Genomic DNA, 6,118 nt, shown 5'->3' on the forward strand with positions numbered 1-6,118 from the left:
CCGTGATGGTAAACGACATGATTGTTTAAAAGATTTAACAAACCCACTACGACAGGGGTCTGGAGATTCTACCTGCAAGTCATCATACGAATTTATCTTATCTTGGAGGACTGCCGGTAAACAAAGGATTAAATTTAGATTATAATCACAGTTTCAAACGGGTGTTTAGTTTTAACAATATGGCGGCTTTGACGTTCATAGTGAACCACGTGGTTAGATAGATAAAATTTTAATTTCATCCTGAAATATAATGCAATAAAAGCATGTAGTTAGTTGAATTACATAGTAGAGTATTGTACTTTACCATATATACAGACACAATTACGAGGCTTTATAGTTAACATTATATGGAATCATCAAGAAAGTGACGTCATAAAGGAATAATGACATCAAGGTTGAGCCATTTCGCCGAAAGTTATTATGGCCTGAAGAGGTCTTCACATGTTATTGTCCTGAAATCAAATTAAACTCTTGACAAAAAGAATGAAACATTATTCAGAAATGAAGAGAAATAAAATAAGATCATAATAATATTCTAACAATAAACCCAAGAGATAATAGATATCAGAAGAATATTCTAACAACAAGTCCTAGAGATAAGAGTATCATAAGAATATTCTAACAACAGACCCAAGATATAACAGATATCGTAAATATATTCTAACAACAGACCCAAGATTTAACAGACATCGTAAATATATTCTAATAACAAACCCAAGATATAACAGTATCATAAGAATATTCTAACAACAGACCCAAGATATAACAGATATCGTAAATATATTCTAACAACAGACCCAAGATATAACAGATATCGTAAATATATTCTAACAACAGACCCAAGATATAACAGATATCATAAATATATTCTAACAACAAGTCCTAGAGATTACAGAGATCATAACAATATTCTAACAACAAGTCCTAAAGATAACAGGGATCATAACGATATTTCAGGAACAAATTCTATATCTAAGCTTTTTTTTAAAACAGGATATAATTACCGCTGTCTAAGGAAAATACACACGCAGAAGAAGGAGGAAAACGATATTTTGTAAGTATTTTTGACAAATTATGTTTATATTAAAATGAACTTTCTTTAATAATTTATTTAAAATTGGTATTTGAAACTCACCTCTTTCCCAGATAATCGACTCAATTGGGTAGCCACCCACTGGACACTGAATCACTAGAATCTCGCCAGTTAAAACAGATTTATTTTTCATGGGTCTGATGAACGGGGGTCCATACACCCGTATTTTCTCCATATGTCGAACCTCACCTACATCGTTCTTAGCTATACACTGGTAACCTCCCCCATCATCTGGCCGTACACTGGAGATATTCACATAACTTGTTACTGTTTGGTCTTCCGTAACGTAATCACCTAAGGAGAAGCGAGGATTGGTAGGAAGGGACATACCATCCAGTAACCACGTGACTTGAGGTAAAGGATTACCTTGAGAAATGCATTTCAGTGATAGTGAAGATCCTGGTTGAAGCGTTTGTTCCTGGAACACTTCTTGAAAAATCGGTTCGTCATCTGCAAAGGACAGAAGAAAACATCAGATACAATCCTTAATATATTGAAACCAGAAGAAAATACCGGTTACAATCCTTAATATATTGAAACCAGAAGAAAATACCAGTTACAATGCTTAGTATATTGAAACCAGAAGAAAATACCGGTTACAATCCTTAATATATTGAAACCAGAAGAAAGTACCGGTTACAATCCTTAAGATATTGAAACCAGAAGAAAATACCGGTTACAATAATTAATATAAGATTTTTTATATTAATTGTGTCGTGTACCACAGATATTAGCTACACATACCACAGTTTGAAAATCCCCGAGTTATGCAAAGTTGTTTCAGGAAGAAATATTTGTAACGCTATCCGCATCAATCATAGGGTATTCAAATGATTCGAATAATTATGTTTGTTTGTTTGTTTGTTGCTAAGCGCAAAGCTACGCAATGTGCCATCCGTGCAATGCCCACCACGGGTATTGAAACACAGCTTTTAGCGTTATAAGTCTTCAGACGTAAAACTGAGCTACTGGAGAGAGGGGGGTAATTATGTTGGTATTTAAATAATAATATTTTCTTGTAAGTGGTAATAAAAATTATCAAAGCGTTTTCTTTTCCTTCTTCACAAAGATGTTCAACTCTAACAAGAGATACCTGCACAGTGGAAATCGTATCCTCAATTTTAGTGTTATAAGCTGAATCATGAGGCTTACCACTGGGAACAACTTGCTGAATAATTACATTACAACAAATGCTGATAAACAATAATAATAATAAAACATGATCGAAAACCACAGTTACGATTTAGATAATTTGTAAAATATATTAGCACCCCCCCCCCCCCGTGGTATAATAGCTTCAAGTCTGCGGACTTATAACACTAGAAACTGGGTTTCGATATCTCTGGTGAGCATAGCACATATAGCCCATCGCGTAGCTTTGTGCTTACCTAGAAACAAACAAATGTATACTACCAGGAAGCGCGGAATAAATTTATTTTAGACAAATTATAAACGCTATTCCGTAAATCTATGCTTCACAAACGATTCTCTGTGAATAGCCGACCCTAATTTTGAACTGATGGACTAGAGAATCAAGGGAAGGCAACTAGTCAACAGCAACCACCACAAACTTCTGGGTTAATCTTGTCTGACCAAATAGTAATATTTAAATATTACTCTTATGGGGCACCTACAGTCCCAAAGTGCGGAACGCATTTTTGCATAAACGGGACGTGAACCACCAATCCTTGGATTCATAGCCCGAGCACACTAATCAATAAGCCACGCCCAACCCATATTTGCTCTACCTCTACGATATAGAACTGAAAAAGTTGCACTCCAGAAAATGAAGTTTAGATGGTTCGATCATGAAAATAACGAAAATCTATTCTACAAATGGCAGGCTCTACAAACACGCCGAACGCGAGGTTTGCTTAGGTAAAAAAGTAAAAAGTAAATAAGGTGCTTACAGTGAGCTCACTACCATCTTTAACGTTAATGAGGTAATTTTTTTATTGCGACGTTTATACAGTATTTACAATTATGATTCGAAAGTGGCTAATGATGTAAATATTCAGATCTAACAAAATAATATGTATATAAATTAACTCAAGAAAAGTAAACAGGATATTATACTGAACTTTTTTATATATTGTTAATAAGTTTTACCTTTCTATAGTACATTTAGTATAATAGGGATTTTCTTTATATATTTTGTACAGCTTCAATATGTCGTCCATCCAGTGGTGTAAGACGGAGTTCCAAAGTGGGCGTGCTTGGCTAGACATGCAGATTTTACAATGAGAGATTGAAATTATAAGGAGCTACTAAAAGCAGACACCGTGTTGCCAAAGGTAGCTCAATCTAGGAAGTCTGGGGGCATGCCCCCCCAGAAAATTAATATATAATAATATAATTTACAGTTGCTATACAAGTCAATTATATAAAAGTGGGGAGTGCTACAGCAACAACAGTAACCCCTGTTACGATGCCTCTGCATCTTTTAGGCGTAGCTTTCTTGCTGGCCCGGCATGGCCAGGTAGTTAGGGCGCTCGAATAGTAATCTGCGGGTCACGGGTTTGAATACCCGTTACAATAAACGTGCTCGCCCTTTCCGCCGTGGGGGCATTATAACGTGACGGTCAATCCCACTAATCATTGGTAAAAGAGTAGCGCAAGAGTTGGCGGTGGGTGGTGATGACTAGCTGCCTTCCCTGTAGTCTTACGCTGCTAAATTAGGGATGGCTAGCGCAGATAGCCCTCGTGTAGCTTTGCGCGAAATTCAAAAAACAAACAAAACAAGCTTTCTTGCTGTCACCATAAATTTAACACGTATTAAATTAGCGTTTGTCTACACATGCATTGTAACCACTTTGCAAGCAATGGTAATAAATAGAAAACCTCTGGTCCATTTTTAATAAAACTTCAGTTGTGCATTTCTAAAAATATGTAGGTTAATGTATATGAAGCCACAGTCGTACTAATGTGATACCTGCATTTATATCTAAGTAATGTTCCTTGGTTAGGAACGTGAAAGTTAGTAACTGCAGTGAATCGCTTTATATACTGTATGTCTAATTGTATTAGTGCGATCGTTTTAGAATTTTTTGAGTAGTCAAAACCTGAATGTCTGATTAATTTTGAAGTTGGCATTTAGAGCATTCTGTAAAATATGTAGAGCCAATAGATCTGCAGACAATCAGCGATTAAAATGACCAAAATTTTGTAAAAAAAAACATAACAAACATTGACTTGTAGCACCAATGAGAACGCTTTGAGCTGTTACGTCAAGCATGGCACAATTGCTACACTTGAAAATATACACTTTTACAGTTAGTTGAAACATCAAACCTACAGTGGCATTATTGTGGTGTATACGTGTAAAAATAAATAAAGATAAGAACGTTGAACTTGTCAGTTAGTTTAGTAATGTTATATGGTGCAGCATTGTATGTGCAATATTAAATTGGTCTTTTACTGACTACTGTGAACTTATGTTTATATAGGCCTTTTTAGAATACGTAATCATAATTTTATTAATTTATAATTTTAAATTATTCAACGGATATATTATTCACGTTCTTGTAGTTCTTTCTCTCACCACAAACATTGGTCGAGAGAGAGGGAATTTCAAAGCCTATTAACTAGTTGTTAAAATTCCATCAGAGAACGCCATCTATGTTAATTGAGAACAGTTTTCGTTTGTCAGAGTATATTGTTCGAAAGTAGGAATTAAGGAATATGCGTAAATAGTTATGAAACGAGTAAAAACTCTTGGAAAGAATTAAATAAACGATTTTAATGGGCTGGCAAAAAATTTCAAACTAAAAATATATAAAGACGTCGTGGATAAACGCACACGAATGAAATATGGAACGATTTCGTGCATTTACAAGACAAGGCGTAACTTCGGTAACTGAAAACTGGTTAGAATTAAATATATAGTTCATCACCATACACAGAGTAAAACAGAAAAATTAAATGTAGTGTTTTAGTCTATGGCGATATAGGTTTCAAACTGTCCAGATCTATATAGAGAAAATTGTTGTAGAAGAATTCCAAGTTTTTACTGACCAACGTTAACTCATTTGTCTGTCGTATCCCAGCTAGTCTGAGGAACACTGGTATTGCACGAAAGACCTCGTCGACACCAGATATAGCATAGGTGTGATGTGGTTTATATATTGTTACGCATTCGACTTTGCACTCACTTATAAGTTCTTATAATTTGTATAAATAGATGCACATACTAAAAATAGTATACCAGACTTAGCTAAAATCTCATTTCTTGCATCGAGATGATTTTAGCTACATTTCACGTCGTCAACAAAGAAGCTAATATAATAAATAATATAAGCAGTTTACTTTTAAATATTGTACAGTTGATCAGTAAAACACGCTGCAGTAATTAATCTCAACTTTTATTTTTAATAATACCGTAAGTTCGCTAGTCGTTAACTATTCTAAAGACTAGTTGAAAAATAAAAGTTGAAATTAATTACTGCAGTGATTTAAATAATACCGTAAGTTCACTAGTCGTTAACTATTCTAAAGACTAGTTGGGATTTAAATCACTACAGTAATTAATTTCAACTTTCATTTTTCAACTAGTCTTTAGAATAGTTAACGACTAGTGAACTTACGGTATTATTTAAATCACTGCAGTAATTAATTTCAACTTTTATTTTTCAATAGACTTTAGAATAGTTAACGACTAGTAAACTTACGGTATTATTTAAATCACTGCAGTAATTAATTTCAACTTTTATTTTTCAACTAGTCTTTAGAATAGTTAACGACTAGCGAACTTACGGTATTATTGATTTAAATCACTACAGTAATTAATTTCAACTTTCATTTTTCAACTAGTCTTTAGAATAGTTAACGACTAGCGAACTTACGGTATTATTGATTTAAATCACTACAGTAATGAATTTCAACTTTTATTTTTCAAATAGTCTTTAGAATAGTTAACGACTAGTGAACTTACGGTATTATTTAAATCACTGCAGTAATTAATTTCAACTTTCACTTTTCAACCAGTCTTTAGAATAGTTAACGACTAGTGAACTTACGGTATTATTT

General features: G+C 33.9%; 1 pseudogene across 1 annotated transcript in view; it reads right to left on the reverse strand.

Annotated features, from left to right (window-relative positions):
• LOC106465139 overlaps window positions 1-6,118 on the reverse strand; it is a 148,005-nt pseudogene that overhangs the window by 62,674 nt on the left and 79,213 nt on the right. Inside the window, exon 7 of the transcript XR_002611899.1 lies at window positions 1,136-1,543. The product of XR_002611899.1 is annotated as a Down syndrome cell adhesion molecule homolog (transcript). The remainder of the gene's footprint in view (window positions 1-1,135; window positions 1,544-6,118) is intronic.

This window comes from Limulus polyphemus, unplaced genomic scaffold (genome assembly GCF_000517525.1).
Source record: "Limulus polyphemus unplaced genomic scaffold, Limulus_polyphemus-2.1.2 Scaffold1847, whole genome shotgun sequence".
NCBI classification, from domain to species: Eukaryota; Metazoa; Arthropoda; class Merostomata; order Xiphosura; family Limulidae; genus Limulus; species Limulus polyphemus.